The following is a 20,369-nucleotide window of genomic DNA, read 5'->3' as shown; positions in this document are numbered from 1 at the left end:
ATAGCACTGCGATTATCTAAGCATGAAGTTCTGAATAGTGAGGCTGCAACCCAGGTGTGCCTGTCTGTTAAAGAATTAAAGTATGTGTGTGCTGCCTGGAGATTCATTTTCTAGCAGCCATTTACAGGAAAATAAAGAGATATAATAGAATTTTCTGAAAAACTGTACGCAAAAAGACAAACAATTGATGTGCAAAGGAAGATAATATCCAAATAAAAATAATACTATCATAGACAGTCTTTGAAATTGAGTCTGTAGCAAGTGGAATCGGAGTCATCCATGCCAGTTCAGAAGCGTGATGTATGTAGGGTACTAATTGTTCCTAAACCTGGTGGTATGGGACTTAAGGCTTCGGTACCTCCTGCCCAATAGTAGTAGCATGTGGAGGGCATGGCCTGAATCAGGGGTTCCCAACCTGTTTTATGCAATGGGCTAATACCATTAAGCATGGGTCTGTAGGCCAGGTTGGGAACCCCTGGTAAAAGGGGGCTTTGATGATGGATGCTGCTTTCTTGTGGCAGCGCTCTATGTAAGCGTGCTCAATGATGGGGTAGGGCCTTGCCTTTGATGCACTGGGCTGAATCCATTTTCTGAAGTCTTCGATTCTTGGGCATTTGGTGTTTCCATACTAGCTAGGTTATTCTTCATAGTGCATATTTAGTAGTTTTAACTTTTTGGTGAGATGCCAAATCTACATAAACTTCTAAGAAAGTAGAGGGGTCACCATGCCTTCTTTGTGATAATGCTTATGTGCTGGTCAGCTCCTATGATATGTCACTACCAAGGAATATAAAGCTACCGATCCTCTCCACCTCTGTTGCCCTAATGAGGACTGGCTGAAGTATATAGAAACATAGAAAATCTGCAGCACAATACAGGCCCTTCGGCCCACGAAGTTGTGCCGAACATGTTCCAACCTTAGAAATTACTAGGGTTACCCATAGCCCTCTATTTTTCTAAGCTCCATGTACCTATCCAAAAGTCTCTTAAAAGACCGTATCGTATCCGCATCCACCACCGTTGCCGGCAGCCTATTCCTCACTCACCACTCTCTACATAAAAAAAAAACTTACTCCTGACATCTTCTGTATACCTCGTCCCCAGCACCTTAAACCTGAGCCCTCTTGTGGCAACCATTTCAGCCTCTCATCATCTTGTACACCTCTAACAGGTCATCTCTCATCCTCCATCACTCCAAGGGAAAAGGCCGAGTTCACTCAACCTGTTTTCATAGGGCATGCTCCCCAATGCAGGCAACATCCTTGTAAATCTCCTCTGCATCCTTTCTATGGTTTCCACATCCTTCCTGTAGTGAGGCGACCAGAACTGAGCACAGTACTCCAAGTGGGGTCTGAGCAGGGTCCTATATAGCTGCAACGTTACCTCTCAGCTCCTAAATTCAAATCCACGATTGATGAAGACCTTCTTACCCTCAGGGTAGTCAACCTGCACAGCTACTTTGAGCGTCCTATGGACTCGGACCCCAAAATCCCTCTGATCCTCCACACTGTCAAGAGTCTTACCATTAATACTATATTCTGCCATCATATTTGGCCTACCAAAATGAACCACTTTACACTTATATGGGTTGAATTCCATTTGCCATTTCTCAGCCCAGTTTTGCATCCTATCAATGTCCCGCTATAACCTCTGACAGCCCTCCACACTATCCACAACACTCCCAACCTTTGTGTATTCAGTAAATTTACTAACCCATCCTTCCACTTCCTCATCCAGGTCATTTATACAAATCATGAAGAGTAAGGGTCCTAGAACAGATCCCTGAGGCAGACCACTGGTCACTGACCTCCATGCAGAATATGACCCGTCTACAACCACTCTTTGCCTTCTGTGGGCAAGCCAGTTCTGGATCCACAAAGCAATCTCCTCTTGGATCCTATGCCTCCTTACTTTCTCAATAAGCCTGGCATGGGTTACCTAACCAACTGCCTTGCTGAAATCCATGTACACTACATCTACTGCTCTTCCTTCATTGTGTTTAGTCATCATCCTCAAAAAATTCAATCAGGATCATAAGGCACAACCTGCCCTTGACAAAGTCATGCTGACTATTCCTAATCATATTATACCTCTCCAAATGTTCATAAATCCTCCCTCTCAGGATCCTCTCCATCAACTTACCAACCACTGAAGTAAGACTCACTGGTCTATAAATTCCCTTTCTTGAATAAGGGAACAACATCCGCAACCCTCCAACCCTCCGGAACCTCTCCCGTCCCCATTGATGATGCAAAATCATCATCAGAGCCTCAGCAATCTCCTCCCTCGCCTTCCACAGTAGCCTGGGGTACATCTCATCTGGTCCCGGCAACTTATCCAACTTGATGCTTTCCAAAAGCTCCAGCACATCCTCTTTCTTAATATCTACATGCTCAAGCTTTTCAGTCCGCTGCAAGTCATCACTACAATCACCAAGATCCTTTTCCATAGCGAATATTGAAGTAAAGTATTCATCAAGTACCTCTGGTATTTCCTCCGGTTCCAAACAAACTTTCCCACCGTCACACTATGTCTAGCTTCTTCCTGTGATAAATTGTGGGCAAAGAGGAATAGGCTCCAGGGACATAACATCGTCACTGAAGGAGCCCCATTATACGAATATCATAGATGAGGCTAAAGTGTCTGCAATCATCCTTAATCAAAAGTGTCAACTGGAAAATATACATGGTTGCTTCCCAAAAACCAGTTTTCGAAAACCCAGTTAATTTCACATGATTCCAAGAAACGGCTGAGTGCACTGGAAAGTGCAAAGTTTTGGAATTAGATAACATCCTAGCTGCAGATGCTGAAGACTAGCACTCCAGAAATATTAACTGCCGCTGGCCACACTGTTACAATACTTCTCCCACTGCTTCAATATCTTGGTACTTGTGACAATAATAAACCAATGCCAATACCTTGAATGAGCAGAGAATAAAGCAGAGGTTCCCAAACTTTATTATGCAATAGACCAATACCATTAAGCAAAGGGTCCATCTTCCTCAGGCTAGGAGCCCTTGGCATAGAGGGATGGGGGATTAATGCAGGAAGTAGAATTGGTATTGGGATAGTAATGATGATCAGTATAGACATAGGAGAGCATCCACTCTGCTGTTACCCATCTCTGGAATGACTCCTTGTATGATAAGATGGACTTTTTATCTCATAATTTGCCTCGTTATGATCTTGAACCTTATTGTTTACATGCACAGTTCTTTCTCTGTACCTGTTGCACTTTATTCTGCATTGTTATTGTTTTATCTTGTTCTACCCCCCTACACTGTGTAAAGACTCGTATGGCCAGATTTGGGAATAGCTTCTTTCCAACTGGGATAAGACTGCTGAACGGATCCTGACCCAGGTCTGGGCTGTACCCTCCAAATATCCGGACCTGCCTCTCGGTTTTTTTTTGTACAACCTTACTTTCTATTTTTCTATTTTCTATTTATGATTTATAATTTAAATTTTTAATGTTTACTAATTTTAACTATTTCTAATATTTAATATTTGTAATCCAGGGAGTGTGAAGCACAGAATCAAATATCGCTGTGAGGATTGTACGTTCTAGTACCAATTGTTTGGCGACAATAAAGTGTAAAGATTGATCTATATGAACAGTATACAAGACAAGCTTTTCACTGTATTTTGGTATATGTGACAATAATAAACCAATACAGATACAACACTGATCACAGCACAACTATGTGGAAAATTGCCCAAGTACCTGTATTCCCATCTAACAAATATGCCCTGTCTAATTATTGCCCGTCTACCAGGATGGAAAGTGCCCTCAGTCATTCCATCAATCCAACACCAATCCTACCACTTTGGAAACTGTTGTGGTGGGAGGGGGGCCACGGGGACCAGGTCTCTGGCACTGAGTCTGGTGCCGTGGCTCAGACGGGAAGGGTGGAAGAAGAGGACTGCAGTAGTGATAGGGTATTCCATAATTAGAGGAGCAGACATGTGATTCTGTGGATGTGAAAGAGACACCCAGATGATATGTTGACCTCCAGGGTGCGAGGGTCAGGGACATCTCATATCAGGTCCATAACATTCTAATGGGAGAAGATGAGCAGCCAGATCATATATACGTCATGCCATAGGGAGGAAATCCTGCGGAGAGAATTTAGGGAGTTAGGTCGAAAGCTGAAAAGCAGGATCTCTGTGGAGATTGTGGAGGCATTACTAATGATCTTCTATGAATCACTAGATTCTTCCATGGTTCCAAAGGACTAGAAATCTGTAAATGTCACTCCACTCGTCAAGAAGGGAGGGCGCAGATGAAAGGAAATTACAGGCCAGTTAGTCTGACCTCAATGGTTGGGAAGATGTTGGAGTTCATTGTTAAGGATGAGTTCTCAGGGTACTTGGGAGGCACGTAATGAAATAGACCCAGGTCAGCATGGTCTCCTTAAGAGAAAATCTTGCCTGATAAATCTGTTCAAATTCTTTGAAGAAATAACAAGCAGGATGGAGAAAGGCAAATTGGATGTTCTGTACTTGGATTTTCAGAAGGCCTTTGATAAGGTGCCACACATAAGGCTGCTTAACAAGATAAAAGCCCATCATATTCCAGGAAGGCTACCAGCATTGGTAGAGGATTGACTGATTGGCGGGAGACAAAAAGTAGGAATAAAAGGAGCCTTTTCTGGTTGGTTGTCATTGACTAGTGGTGTTCTGCAGGAATTGGTGTTGGAACCACTTCCTTTTACGTTATATGTCAATGCTTTGACTGAAGGAAAGCCTGTACATCTTTGAAATGTGGGAGGAAGCCAGAGGACCCAGAGGAAACCCACATGGTTACAGGGAGAGCGTATAAACTCCTTATAGGCATTGAACCCCAATCAATGATCACTGGCGCTGTAATAGACTTACATGAACATGCCATCTTTTAAATTAAATTAAAAATTAAAGACATCCGTTAGACTTGCGAGACCATGGATTGGCGCTCTTCAGGGAGCAGGCCTGGGCAAAATTGTCCGTGCTGCAAGTCTCTCTTCTCCATGACACTGATGTTGTCCAAGGGAAGGGCAAGGTCCGATACAGCTTGGCACCAGTGTCACTGCAGAGCACTGTGTGGTTAAGTGCCTTGCTCAAGGACACAACACACTGCCTCAGCTAGGGCTTGAACTCACGACCTTCAGATCGCTAGTCGAATGCCTTAACCACTTGACCATGTGCTCACCTTTTAAATTAAAAGCATGTTAAATTACTATAGTTTAGTGCGAGGCAAAAGTTCAAATGAAGTTTCCCGTAAAACTGTTCTTAATAGGCAGAGCTAATCTTCACTAATTGTAGAGACTAAATACAATAAACAGCAGAGATTCCCCTGTTAATTATGGCAATCTATTCCAAACAATCGAAATTGTGACCTGAAGGCAATTGATGAAAATACCCTGTCGGAAAATAAACAAGGATAGGTTTTAATTTGAAACTCACCCACTTATGTTATGTATTACACTCCCCACAACCATCATTTCCTGTCAGAGTCACCTTATGTACAGGCTCTCCTGTGCCTAGTGTCACTTTATGGACATACAATCAATATCTTATGTATTTATATTTGTTATTTTTTTTACTATTGTGTTCTTTATCTTATTGTGTTTTTTTTGTGCTGCATTGGCTTGGGGGAAGTACCTGATGAATCTGGTGGTTCTGGTGTGATTACTGCATAGCCTCCTTCCCTCCCGAGGGGCTCCATCCTCACCATTCCCAGCCCCCTTTGCTCCCACCGGATTTACAATCTCGCTTTCCACTCCTTGTTGACAAATTCAGGATTGTGCAAAGGTCTAAGCCACCCTGGATATACATATGTTGACTATCCTTATTGACTGATCTGAAGTTTGGAATTTTTCCAGAGGTTTGGCAGAGGAGTCAAAGAGTAATACAGCATGGAAGCAGGCCGTTCAGCCCATCTCATCCATGCTGACCAAGACGCCCAAGTTGCCCACATTTATCCCATATCCCTCTAAACCTTTCCCATCCATATATCCGTTCGAATATCTTTCAAATGTAGGTGGCCTATTTGCCTCAACCACTTCCATTGACAACTCGTTCCAGATACAGACCACCTTCTGTGTGGAGATGTTGCCCCTCTGGTCCCTTTTAATCCTTTCCTTTCTCACTTTAAAACGATGCAGTCTAGGTTTTGATTCCACAACCCTAGTGAAAAGACTGTGTGTATTCAATCTATCTATGACACTCATGATTTTATTGAAGACCATAAGACATAGGAGCAGAACTAGGTAATCTGGCCCAGCAAGTCTGTCCCGACATTCCATCATGGCTGATTTATTTTCTCTCTTAATCTCATTATCCTGCCTTCTTCTCGTAACCTTTAACGCCCTTACTAATCCAGAATCTATCAACCTCCGTTTTAAGTATAACCAATGACTTGGCCTCCACGGCCATCTGAGGCAATTATCTCCACAGATTCACCCCCCCCCCCCCCGTTTCAAGAAATTCTCCCTAATTTCTGTTCTCAAGGGACATCCTGTTCTGATTATTCTGTTCTATTATTCCTGGACTCCCTCACTATAGGAAACATCCTTTCCCTGTCCACTCCATCTAGGCCTTTCAATGTTCAATAGTTTCAGTGAGAACAACGCCTCCCCCCCCATTCTTCAGAACTCCAGTGAGTACAGGCCCAAAGCCATCAAATGCTCCTCATACTTTAACCCTTTCATTCTTATGAATCTCCTCTGGACCCTCTCCTAAGAAGGCAACATCCATAATCAAAAATCTCTACCATGCCATGTTCTTGCAGTTACAATCAAGCAGGAGGTGCAGATGCCTGAAGTCTCACACTACCAGAAATAGAATCAGAGTTAGGTTCAATATCAATAGCATATGTCGTGAAATTTGTTCAAGGCTCAAAAACAGCTCTTCCCTTCAGCCATTTAGTTTGTGAACCAATTGGCATAACCCTGATAACTACCTCAATGTTGCAACACTATGACCACTTTGACTACACTGGATGTTTCTTGTCCTAATTGTATAACTTGCGTTTTTCCTGTGAATGCTGCACATCTCATGCTGTGCGCCTGTGATGCTACTGCAAGTACGTTGTTCATTGCACCTGTCCTTCCATGCTCTTGTGCGTGTGAAAGTAAAGTCAACACTGACTTTGATCATCGATACTTAAATTTTAATTTAGAATTATTTTATTGGATAAATTTCTGTATGTGCAGAGTTGTGGATACAATATGCTGGAGGAACACAGCAGGTCAGGCAGCATATGGACACTGTCCAGCACATCATGGAAACTACCCCCTACTCCATGGACTCTGTCTGATCCTCTCGTTACCTCAGTAAAGCAGCCATCATTATCAAAGACCTCATCTACATTCTCTCTTCTTCCCTCCCGCCCCATCCCATCGGACAGAAGATACAAAAGCCTGAAGGCATGTACCACTTCAATTCAACTGTTACCAGACCCTTGAATGGGCCTCTTGTCTGATAAGATGGACTCTTGGCCTCACAATCTACCCTGTTATTATCTTGTGCTTTAATGCTTGCCTGCACCACACTTTCATTGTAGCTTTTATACTTTATTCTGCATTGCTGTCATTTTACCTTGTTCTACCTCAACACACCGTATAATAAAGTGATTTGTTTGAACAGTATATAAGACAAGCTTATCCACCCGCCTGCCTTCACCTGACAATAATAAACCCATACCAATACCAGCTGAGTGGATGGGATTTGAACTCAGGAACAACAGCTCAAATCTCTAGACGCAAGAGATTCTACATATGTTGGAAATCCAGAGCTGGAAGAAATGCTGGAAGAACTCAGCAGGTCAGGCAGCAACTATGAAAATTTCCTTGTCCATTCGTCCCTCCTCACTCGTCCCCCTCCTGGCACTTATCCTTGCTCATGGAAAAAGTCCTACACCTGCCCATTCACTTCCTCCCTCACCTCCACTCAGGACCGCAATCATTCCTTATGTTTGAGGCAACACTTCACCTGTAAATTTGCTGGGGTCATCTACTATACCTGGTGCCCCCAATGCAGCCTTGGTAAAGTCTAACGTAGATTGGGGGACTACTTTGCCGAGCACTTTTGTTCCATCCACCAAAAGCTGGATTTCCTGATACCCAACCATTTTAATTCCAATCTCAATTCCTATTCCAACATGTTGATCCTCTAATGCCATGACAAGGCCATTCTCAGGTTGGAGGAGCAAAACCCCATAGCCTCTCCAGGTAGTCTCCAACCTGATGGTATGAACATTGGTTTATCCAACTCCTCACAATGTTTACAACTCCTCCTTCTCTCCCCCATTCAGGACCTCTCTTACCTCTTCTCTCCTCTTCCCCTGCTATCAACTCCCCTGATGTCTCTCTTCCTTCCCTTTCTCTCATGGTCTACTCTCCTCTCCTATTAGAATCTTTCTTCTCCATTCTTCTCCAAAGAATCTTTCTTCTTTACCTTTTCCACCAATCACCTCCCAGCTTCTTGCTTCACCCCCTCCCCCACCCGTCTGCCTTCACCTGTCACATTTTAGCTTGTCCTCCTTCCCCTCCTACCCTCCTAACCTTTTTATTCTGGTGTCTTTCCCTTTCTTTTTCAGTCCTGAAGAAGGGTGTTGGCCCAAAACGTTGACTTTCATTTTCATTGATGCTGCCTGACCTGCTGAGTTCCTCCGGTATATTTTGTGTGTTGCTCGGGTCTCTAGATGATCAGCCTATAAGCACAATGAGAGGGAGTTGGACAAAACCTCTACAAAGTTAAGCGTCTCTCCACTGCTGTTTGCATTTAAACACTTTAAAAATAAAGGCCACCTGCTCTCTGATCCATTTCTGCACCTGTGTAGCAGCTTAGTGTACAGATCTAAGGCAGGATAATGTGTCGCATGAAAGTGATCTTACTTTCAAAAAGTGTACCTTTGAAAAGTGTACCTTTTGTGGAATGTTTGTAGATTTTATGTTATGACCTGCTCAGAGAGAGAGTGAAATAAAAGAAATTCCTTTTACTTAAGGGTAGGACGCTACATTTGCACTATGACAGCAGGCTGAATAATAATTCTGACAAATCATTCACTTTAAGATGTCTTCACGTCCTCACTGCTGCAGAGAAATGTCGGCTTTGTACAAGTGTTAAAGCAAAATGTGTAATGGTTGGCAAATTCTTCTCCTGTCGGTTGTATTGCCTTATTTAATTCTGATATCAGGTTCACGTCAAAGTCAAGTTTATTGTCATCTGCACGTCCATGTTTGCACAGGTGCAGTGAAAAACTTACTTGCAACAGCATCACAGGGAACAATATCAAATAAGCAGCATTCACAATAAAAGCACAAGTATAAGTCATACACACTTTTTACAAGAAAGAACACAATTAGAAAAAGAAATCAATTTTCGTGGAAAGTGGTCAAAGTGCTTAGTGCTGCTAAACTCTAGTGATTAGGTTTTGCCATCTGGTTCAAGAAATGAATGGTTGAAGAGATGTATCTAAAGGCTCAAAAGATTCAAAGTACATTTATTATCAAAATATGTATGCAGTATACAACCTGAGCTGTGTCTTCCCACAGACAGCCACAAAACAAAAAAACCATGTACCTGTTCAAAGAAAAACATCAAACCCCCAATGCGGAAAGAACAAATCATGCAAACGACACAAAGAAATGAGCAAAAAACAAAGATTACAAAACATAAACCACAAGTCATCAATATAGCCCAGTAATATTCTGTTCAGCTCAGTTCCGTTCCATCCAGCGCCGTGGTGTTGGTCGACTGCAGGCCGCGGAGTCGGTCCTCCCTGATCAAAACCGCACAAAATTGCAGCGAAAGCGGAGCAACCAGAAACCAGAAACACATCACAACGCGGAACGCCAAGTCCAATCCACAAACTGTATTGATTAAACCTTGCCCAAGATCTTGTTCTAACCTCCGGCCCAACGGTAGCTGTGAAAAGATGGCGTTGTTTAGATGGTGGCGATCTTTGATGATGGATATTGCCCTCCTGAAGCATTGTCTCACATAGATACTAGTGATGGTTGGGGAGGGATATGTCCATGATGTATTGGGCAGAGTCCACTTTTCTCTGTAGCTTCTTACGTTCCTGTGCATTTCAATTTCCATACCAGACCTCTCGCTGTGAAACGGGGACACCACTTTTTCCCTTATTCGGGAGAGAGAGAGAGAGCCTGTGGTATGTCAAATTACTGGGTGAACGAGTAGTCTTTGAGGTACTGCAAGTCTGTGTCTTTACTGATGCTTTGCTGCACGGTAGAATGCTTGGTGGGGGTCGCTGATGCTTTTCTGCTGGTGGGGGTTGGGGGGGTCATTTCCTTTCTGCTGCTTGTGTATGGGAGGGGAATGCTAGGGGGCTTTGGAGTTTTAACATTTAACTGTCATTCATTCTTTGGGACACCCCTCTGTTTTCATGGATGTTTGTGAAGAAAAAGAATTTCAGGATGTATATAGTGTACATTACTCTGACATTAATTTTACCTGTTGATACCTATTGATGCAACCAGTCAGGATACTTTCAACTGTGCAATAAGGCTGCAGATCTATTCAATTTCTTTTCATTTCATTGCAGCTCTGATACTGTGAACATTGGCAATCCTTCATCATCATTATCATCATGTGCCATGTCATATCTCACAGACAATCATGGCAAATCTTTCCAGAAGTGGTTTGCCATTACTTTCTTCTGGACAGCATCTTTAAAAGGTGGGTAACCCCAGCCATTATCAATAGTCTTCAGAGATCGTCTGCCTGGCATCAGTGGTCGCATAACCGGGGCTTGTGATGTGCATCAGCTGCTTGTACGACCATCCACGACCTACTCCCATGGCTTCACAGGACCCTGATCAGGAGCTAAGCAAGTGCTACCCCATGCCCAAGTGTGACTTGTAGGCTAGTAGAGGGAAGGGTTGCTTTACACCTCCTTTGGTAGAGATAGACCTCCACCCTGACCCTCTATTGTTATTGTGAGAAGTTCAAATGTCATGTTAAGTGGCCTTGGTGGGTTTCTGCTGTGAGATTAAGTAGATGGATCTCGCTTCTCTTAAGTAGCAAACAGGATGCTGGAGGAAATGACAAGTCATGCAGTATCTGAGCTGAAATGCCCAATATTAGAAGATGTGCATTTAAGGTGGGAAAGGGTAAGTTCATAGGGGATGACAGGAGCATTTTTTTTATTACTCAGACTCGCGGATGAAGTGTCACCTCATTGGAAGAATTGTTTGTGGCCCTGAATGGTGGTGAGGGCATAGGTGCAGGGGCAAATATAGCGCTTGTCCCAGGATGGGGATCAGTAGGGAGGGACAGGTGGAAAAGGGAGTTCATAGAGAGCGATCCCTGCAGACAGCGGAGACTGGGGAGAAGAGAAAGTTGCACAATCCTATTGGAGGTGGCAGTAGTTATGGATAATGATATGCTGGATATGGAGGCTCATGGGTTGGTCAGTCAGGACAAGAGGAACTCTCTCCCTTTCCATAGATCCTGCCTGAGCAGGTGAATGTGCAAAGTATGAAAGGGGATGGACCTTATGCAGGCAGAAGGAATCAGGCATTGAAATAAGTTTCAGGAAGTTGTAAAATCAGTCGTCTCTATCATGGGCACTAGCCTCCCCAGCATCCAGGAGATTTTCATGGAGTGACGCCTCAAAAAGGTGGCAGCCATCATTATGGACCCCCCCATCAGCCAGGACATGTCTCCTCATTGTCACGATCAGGGAGGAGGTGCGGAAGCCTGAAGGCACACACTCAGTGATTCAGGACCAGCTTCTTCCCCTCTGAATGGATATTGAACCCATGAACATTACCTCAGTACTTTCTTTTATCTCTTTTTGTACTACTTACTTTATATATATATTACTTACTGTAATGTAGAGGTTTTATTATTAAGTATTACAATGTTACTGGCGCCACAACAACAAATTTCACAACATATGTCAATGATATTAAACCTGATTTTGATTCTGTTCTATGTTCTATCTCTGTGGGGAAATGGACAGTTGATATTTTGAATCCACGGCGTTCCTTCAACATCTGTTAGTTGCTCCTGACTCCAGAGCCAGCTGCCTCTGTCTCTATATTCTCTTGAGTGTAGAAAAGTGACAGGTGATTTCATTAAAATGTTAAAAAGTTATGGAGTGATGGAGCCACGCATACGAAAACAGCCCGACTGGTCCATGCTGACTAAGGTGTCTGACTAAGCCAGTCCCATTCCCTGCATTTGGTCCATATCCTTCTAAATTTTTCCTATTCATGTAGCTGTCCAAGTGTCCATTACAGTGAACGTACGGGCCTCTCACATTTCCTCCAAAGGTGCCGTGGCCATTACAGAGACTTGGGTGTCTCAGGAGCAGGAATGGCTGCAGAGTGTGCCAGGCTTTAGATGTTTCAAAAAGAACAGAGAGGGAGACAAAAGAAGTGGGGGTATGGCATTGCTAATCAGGGATAGTGTCACAGCTGCAGAAATGGAGTAAGTCATGGAGGGATGGTCAACTGAGTCAGTGTGAGTGGAAGTCAGAAACAGGAAAGGGGCAATAACTCTACTGGATGTTTTTTATAGACCCCCCTACAGTAACAGCGATATCAAGGAGCAGATAGGGAAGCAGATTCTGGAACGGAGCAATAATAATAGGGTTGTTGTGATGGGAGATTTTAACTTTCCTACATTGATTGGCATTTCCTTAGCGCAAGGGGTTTAGATGGGGTGGAGTTTGTTAGGTGTGTTCAGGAAGGTTTCACAACACAGTATGTAGATAAGCCAACTAGATGAGGGGCTATACTTGATCTGGTATTGGGAAATGAACCTGGTCAGGTGTCAGTTCTCTCTGTGGGAGAGCATTTTGGGATTAGTGACCACAACTCTATCTCCTTCACCATAGCGCTGGAGAGGGATAGGAGCAGACAATTTGGGAAAACATTTAATTGGGGTTGGGGGAAAATATGATGCTATTAGGCAGGAACTTGGGAGCAGATATTATCAGGGAAATGCACGGCAGAAATGTGGCAAATGTTCAGGGAACATTTGCATGGAGTTCTGTATAGCTATGTTCCATTGAGGCAGGGAAAGGATGGTAGGGTAAAAGAACCATGGTGTACAAGTGATGCAGAAAATCTCGTTAAGAAGAAATGAATAGCTTATGAAAGGTTCAAGAAACTAGGTACTGTTAGATCTCTAGAAAATTACAAGGTTGCTAGGAAGGAGCTTAAGAAAGGAATTAGGAGAGTCAGAAGGGGCCACGAGAAAGCCTTGGTGGGCAGGAGTAAGGAAAACCCCAAGGCATTCTACAAGTATGTGAAGAGCAAGAGGATGAGCCATGTGAGAATAGGACCAGTCAGGTGCAATAGTAGAAACATGTGCATGAGTTGGAGGAGGTAGTGGAGGTACTTAATAAATACTTTGCTTCAGCATTCACCAGGGAAAAAGACCTTTGCAATTGTGAGGGTGACTTACAGCGGACTGAAACACTTGAGCATATAGACATTAAGAAAGAGAATGTGCTGGAGCTTTTCAAAACCATTAGGTTAGATAAGTCACTGGGACTGGATAAGATGTACCCCAGGCTACTGTGGGAAGTGAGGGAGGAGATTTCTGAGTCTCTTGCCATGATCTTTGCATCATCAATAGGGACAGGAGAAGTACCGGAGGACTGGAGGGTTGCAATGTTGTTCCCTTGTTCAAGAAAGGGAGTAGAGATAACCCAGGAAATTATAGACCAGGGAGTCTGACTTTAGGGGTGGGCAAGTTGTTGGAGAAGATCCTGAGAGGCAGGATTTATGAGCTTTTGGAGAAACATAATCTGATTAGAGATAGTCAGCATGGCTTTGTCAAGGGCAGGTCAAGAGCCTGACTGAATTCTTTGAGGGTGTATCAAAACATATTGATGAAGGTAGAGCAATAGATGTAGTGTAAATGGATTTCAGTAAGGCATTTGATAAGGTTCCCCATGCAAGGCTCCTTCAGAAAGTAAGGAGGCATGGGATCCAAGGAGACCTTGTTTTGTGGATCCAGAACTGGTAGATGGTTCGTATTCTGCATGGAAGACAGTGAGCAGTGGTGTTCCACAGGGATCTGTTCTGGGACGCCTCCTCTGTGATTTTTATAAATGACCTGGATGAAGAAGTAGAAGGGTAGATTAGTAAGTCTGCTGATGACACAAAGGTTGGGGGTGTTGTGGATAGTCTGGAGGGTTGTCAGAGGTTACAGCAGGACATCAATAGGATGCAGAACTAGGCTGAGAAGTGGCAGATGGACTTCAACCCAGATAAGTATGAAGTGGTTCATTTTGGTAGGTCAAATTTGAGATAGGAGACTCTTGGCAGTGTGGAGGATCTGAGAGATCTTGGAGTCCGTGTTGATAAGACAGTCAAAGCTGCTGCGCAGGTTGACAGTGTTGATAAGAAGGTGTATGGTGTGTTGGCATTCAACAAACGTGGGATTGAGCTCAAGAGCCGTGAGGTAATGTTACAACTATATAAGACCTTAGTTAGACCCCACTTGGAGTACTGTGTTCAGTTCTGGTCACCTCACTACAGGAAGGATGTGGATATTATAGAGAGAGTGCAGAGGTGATTTACAAGGATCTTGCCTGTATTGGAGGGCGTACCTAATGAGAATAGGTTGAGTGAACTTGGCCTTTTCTCCTTGGAGTGACGGAGGATGAGAGGTGACCTGATAGAGGTGTATAAGATGATGAGAGGCATTGATAGTGTGGATAGTCAGAGACTTTTCCCAGGGCTGAAATTACTAACACAAAGAGGCATAGTTTTAAGGTGCTTGGAAATAGGTACAAGGGGGGGATGTCAGGGCTAGGTTTTTCACACAGTGAGTGGTTAGTGCTTGGAGTGCACTGTTGGTGGTGGTCATGGAAACAGATACAATAGGGTCTTTTAAGAGCCTCTTAGATAGGTTAATGGAGCTTAGAAAAATAGAGGTCTATGCGCTAAGGAAATTCTAGGCAGTTTCTAGAGTAGGTTACATGATCGGCACAACATTGTGGGCTGAAGGGCCTGTAATGTGCTGTAGATTTCTATGTTGTATTATGCATGAATTGTTTAAATTTTCTTCTGAAAGCTGCTTATATAATTTATTATATATACCATAGCATATGGGTTAGCGTGACGCTATTACAGTTTGTCATCGGAGTTCAAAGTTCAACTCTGACACTGTCAGTAAGGAGTTTGTACGTTCTCCCTGTGATGGCTTGGGTTTCCTCTGGGTGCTCTGGTTTCCTGCAACATTTGTGACATATCGATTAGTACATTAATCGGTCATTGTAAATTTTCTTGTGATTAGGCTGGTGTTAAACAGGTGGGTTGCTGGCTGGTGGTGCTCATTCGACCAAAAGGGCCTGTCCATGCTGTCCCTCTAAATAAATAAAATATTGTAAATAATACCAAGTCCTGCTGCAAGCAAGGTTTTCAATGGGATGTTATGTTGAATTTGTATAAGACTTTGGTGAGGCCTAATTTGGATTATTGGCCTTCATAAATGTATTGAGTGCAGGAGATGGTTATGTTGAAGTTGCTGAGGCCTAATTTGGTGTATTGTGTGCTGTTTTAGTCACCTACCGACAAGAAAGATGGAAATAAGGTTGAAAGACTACAGAGAAAATTTGTGAGGATGTGGCTGGTGCTGGAGGACCTGGGCTATATGGAAAGATTGAATAGGTTAGGCCTGTATTCCTTGGAACATAGATTGAGGGGAGATTTGGCAGAGGTATACAAAATTATGAGAGGTATAGATAGGGTAAATATAAGCAGGCTTTTTCCACTGAGGTTGGGTGGGACTACAACTAGAGGTCAAGGATTAAGGGTGAAAGGTGAAAAATTTGAGGGGAACATGGGGGGAGTTTCTTCACTCAGAGGGCTGTGAGAGTGTGGAAAGAGCTGACATGACAAGTGGTGCATGTGAGCTCGATTTCAACATTTAAGTGAAGTATGGATAGGTATGTGGATGGTAGGGGTATGGATGGCTACTGTCTGGGTGCAGTTTAAATGGATAGTCATGGGTTAGATGGGCTGAAGGGCCTATTTCTGTGCTGTACTTTTCTATGACTCTATGTACTTGTGCATGAGACAATATACTTGAATTTGACTTTGATGAAGCTAAGTTCGAAGCACACTGGTAAGTAAATACATCTAGAATATAAAGTTAATAATGGTTACCATGAAATCCACCCAATTGTTATTAAAAGTCCGTCTGGTTCACTAATGCTTTTCAGGAAAAGAAATCTGCAAGTCTGGTCTATAGTGATTCCAATGGGATTTCATTCTTAATGGGCCTCTGAGGTGGCAAGCTGTTAGTTTCAAGTGCAATAAGTTATAACTGGCCGCACCCATATCCTACCATAAATAAAAGTGGAAAAACTGAGACTGTTGAAAGATCTAGGCTTTCCGTGACAATTTATGCAGCAGCAATTCAGTATACAGCATGTATGTGATGCTTTTGTTATTCCATTAGGGCTCCATTGGTCACGGATGCTGCATCCTAGCAGTCTAGATACACAAACATGGACAGCACGGTATGGAGAGCAAGCTGTTGTACATGTTGCAGGCTTCCCCTCTCCATGCAACTGATGAACCCTAAGGGACGGCAGAGACTGCTAAAGTTTGGCACTAACAGTGTAGCAGGAGTTGCCAGTCAGCATTCAACTCTACGTAGGACTGCCTTAGGGATTCCAGCCCTGGAGTTTTCTCTTGGGGTTTACTCCCAAAACCCTCCCCGTGAGCGCGTTCAGCTGCAAGGCAACAGGGGTTTGAGATCGGAGTTTTCCTTCTCCTAGATGAGCTGCCAACCACGGTTGACAGGCCCCATCTGCCTGAAGCTACTAGTTTTAAGGTGTCAGTAACCTACCTTTTCCCCTTCTCCCATCAGTAGAAATTTTTCCACCAGGCTTAGTAGCTAAGCCACATGTGAAGGCCAGGAGCTGGACTATTTGAGACATACCCCATTGGGAGCAATTAGTAGGTAGTGGGATCTTATCCCTGTTATCACACCTGGCTATAACAATGTTAGGAACCATTTCCAGCAGGATAACATGCTTAATGAAAGTTAAATAAGTTAAATCAGATGTAGTTTTCCACAGTGGTAAATTGGGAGACTGCATTTATTAAACATTGTAATAGTTTTATGTTAGGAACAACCAAACAAAAACAAATTGTATGGTGCCTTCCTAAACTTTGAATAATTGTTAGGAAGTAATTTTGTTAACAACATACATTCAGTGGCTATTTTGTTTGGTACACCTTTACACCTGCTTGTTGATACAAATATACAATCAGCCCATCATATAGCATCAACACAATGCAGACATGGTCAAGAGGTTCAGTTGTTGTTCAGATCAAACATCAGAATGGGGAAGAAATGTGACCTAAATGACTTTGACTGTAGAATGATTGCTGTTGCCAGAAGGGGTGGTTTGAGCATCTCAAAAGCTACTGATCTCTTTAGATTTTCAAGCACAAAAGTGTCCAAATTTTACAGAGAATGACGTGAAAAACAAAAAAAAAATGCAGTGAGCAGCAGTTCTGTGGGCAAAAAAGACTCGTTAATGAGATTGGTCAGAGGAGAATGGCCAGACTGGTTCAAGCTGACAGGAAGGCGACAGTAACTCAGATAACCACATGTCACAATTAGTTCTTTAGAAGGGAACTAATAAAGTAGCTACTGAGTATATATTAACTTAATTGGGCAAATCATCTTATCCTACAAAGTGTGGATAATTGTCAACATTAGGGAGTGAAAAAAGAAGGTGTTTAGCAAGGAGAAAAGAGGATTCAAGCCTCTTGGAGATGGAAATGATTTATAGATGAATGAGATCAATTTTTCAAGGAACTTGAAGTATATTAAAGAGAAGCTTTAGGGAGTATGTTCTCAGAAGCCAACTGCTTTGTTAAAAACTTATTGCTTCAACATGCAGGTACGACGTGCTGAAGTCTGGCCATCATCGCCGGAAGAGTCAGCTGGGCGGATTTCAAGCCAAATTTAAGCATTGAGGCCAAGAGCAGAAAACGGACCAGAGTTCAGCCCCACTACTCTGTATCAGCCAAGATTTCTCAACTGCCCCCATCCTGTCTGCCCAGATAGATACCTCATTGATCCCAAAGGAAGCTACAGTGTCACAGTAGCATTACAAGGGCACAGATATAAATATTAGATGAGATGTAGAAAGAATAAAAAGATAAGTTACCACAAGCAATCTAACAGGAGGGGGCCATCACTTCCTCGGCTACAGGTTGACTCATTATAGAGCCAAATGGCTGCGAGCAAGAATGACCTCATACAGACATCTCACCCTGCAAAAACTCATTTCAGGGAGGTAGCACCATCAATTTGTGGGAGACTCCTGGAATTTCCGGGAGAGGTGGGATGTCTGCAATAGAGTAGCTCCTCAGCAGCTAGCCAGCTAGTTTAAATAATGTTAGCTATGCTAATGAACGTATGACACCTGTTAAACTCACCTCAGTGTGTCTTTTACAGTCTTAACCCACCATGGGCAATAGAAAAGTCACTGTTGCAAACAGTGCAGCGAGCAACACTGTCATTATTTTGACCCCTATTAGGCAGGGGTACACTTTAGTGTAGTCTGGGGTGACGTACGTTTTATATTTTCTTTTTTTTGAACACTCTGCCATGGCACGTGCTCTCTCTCGCTCGCGCTTGCTTGCTCTCGCTCTCTCTCGTGCGCGCTCTCTCTCTCACGGTTGCTCTCGCGCTCTCTCTTGCTTTCTCTTGCTTGCTCGCTCTCAAAAAATTGATTTCCCTGATATTGTATACAACTTGCGGGCATCAGGAAACCACTATTAATATGTGGGAGACTCCCGGAACTTCCGGGAGAGGTGGGATGTCTGCTCATATAGCGCTCTTTGGAGCAGCACAGTTGTCTTAATCTATTGCTAAAAGTGCTGCTTTGTTCAGCCAAAGTGGCATGCAGAGAGTGAGAAACGTTGTCCAGAATCGCCAGGATTTTCCATAGGGTCCTTTGTTCTACTACAGACTCCAGTGTGTCCAATTTGACTCATATTGCTCATTCCGTGCCAATTATTTTTGATCAGTCAGGGTTGTGAGCCCCGAGATGAACCCCCAGACCTGGAGGACTGGTGAACCGCTCTTGGTCTGGGGTCTGTCCTTTGACCTGTTTGGCATGGGTGGCCCTACCAAGAGCCGAAGCAGAAAGCCCTGACTCCAGCCAACATACTGTAGCTTTCCAGGTCATTGAGGTAAGCAATGCTTCAAACCCTAGTACAACGTCGTGGTCTGCTTGGAGGGTATCAATCTTCGGAGCTCAACAAAAGATCTTGGAGATTAGATGGGAGTGGGGGTGGGGGAAGAAAATAATGTAGCTAGGATTTCAAGAGCATGAGATGATGTTACAGCTCAATAAAACCCTTGTTAAACCACACTTAGAATATCGTTTTTAGTTCTAGTCACCTCATTTTTTCAGCTTAATATCATACTGAACATCATATGAACACTGAGTCATTCCTGCCTGTGGCCATCAAACTTTACAACTCTTCCCTTGGAGGGTCAGACACCCTGAGCCAATAGGCTAGTCCTAGACTTATTTCCTGGCATAATCTACATATTACTATTTAATTATTTATGGTGCAACTGTAACGAAAACCAATTTCCCTCGGGATCAATAAAGTATAACTATGACTAAAATTTGTTGTTTTGCAGCAACAATACATTAAAATACTATAAATTACATTAAGATATATGTATATTGTGCAAAAGTCTCAGGCACATGTCAAAAATTCTGCAAAGCGAAGATGCTTTCAAAATAATAAAATTAAAAGTTTCTAAATAACAAAAAATATTACTATAAAGAGCAGCACACAGTAAAAAAACGAAATCAAATCAATATTTGCTGTGATCACCCTTTGCCTTTAAAACTGCAATAGCCCTCTTAGGTACAGCTGGTAGGTTGTTCCAAGCATCTTGGAGAACTCGCCACAGTTCATCGCAGAGTGTGGCTGTCTCGCTCGTTTTTGCCTCTCCAGGTAATCCCAGACAGCCTCGAGATCAGGGTTCTGCAGAAACCAGACCATCTGAAACCATATAAAAATTCTAGCATGCCCAAGACTTTTGCACAGTGTTGTAAATTGGTTAAAGTAGGAAGGTGGTTGGCAAACAGAAATAAGAGTATTTAGCTTTGTATTAGCTCAGCAGTATTAAGTGTTATTTGATAACTGGAAATACATAATAGTCTTAGGCACCCTGAGCTATTGTCCGTTGGGTTGGTTCATTGTCCGTTCAGAAATCTGATGGCTGAGAGGAGGAAGCATTATAAGAAGAACGTGGAAGCTTTGGACAGGGTGCAGAGGAGGTTTATCAGGATGCTGCCTGGATTAGAGAGCATGTCTCATGAAGATGGGCTGAGCAAACCAAGGCTTTTG

Source organism: Mobula hypostoma, chromosome 7, assembly GCF_963921235.1.
Source record: "Mobula hypostoma chromosome 7, sMobHyp1.1, whole genome shotgun sequence".
NCBI lineage: Eukaryota > Metazoa > Chordata > Chondrichthyes > Myliobatiformes > Myliobatidae > Mobula > Mobula hypostoma.
The sequence above is the reverse complement of the archived record's forward strand: the minus strand, read 5'-3'. Positions refer to the sequence as shown.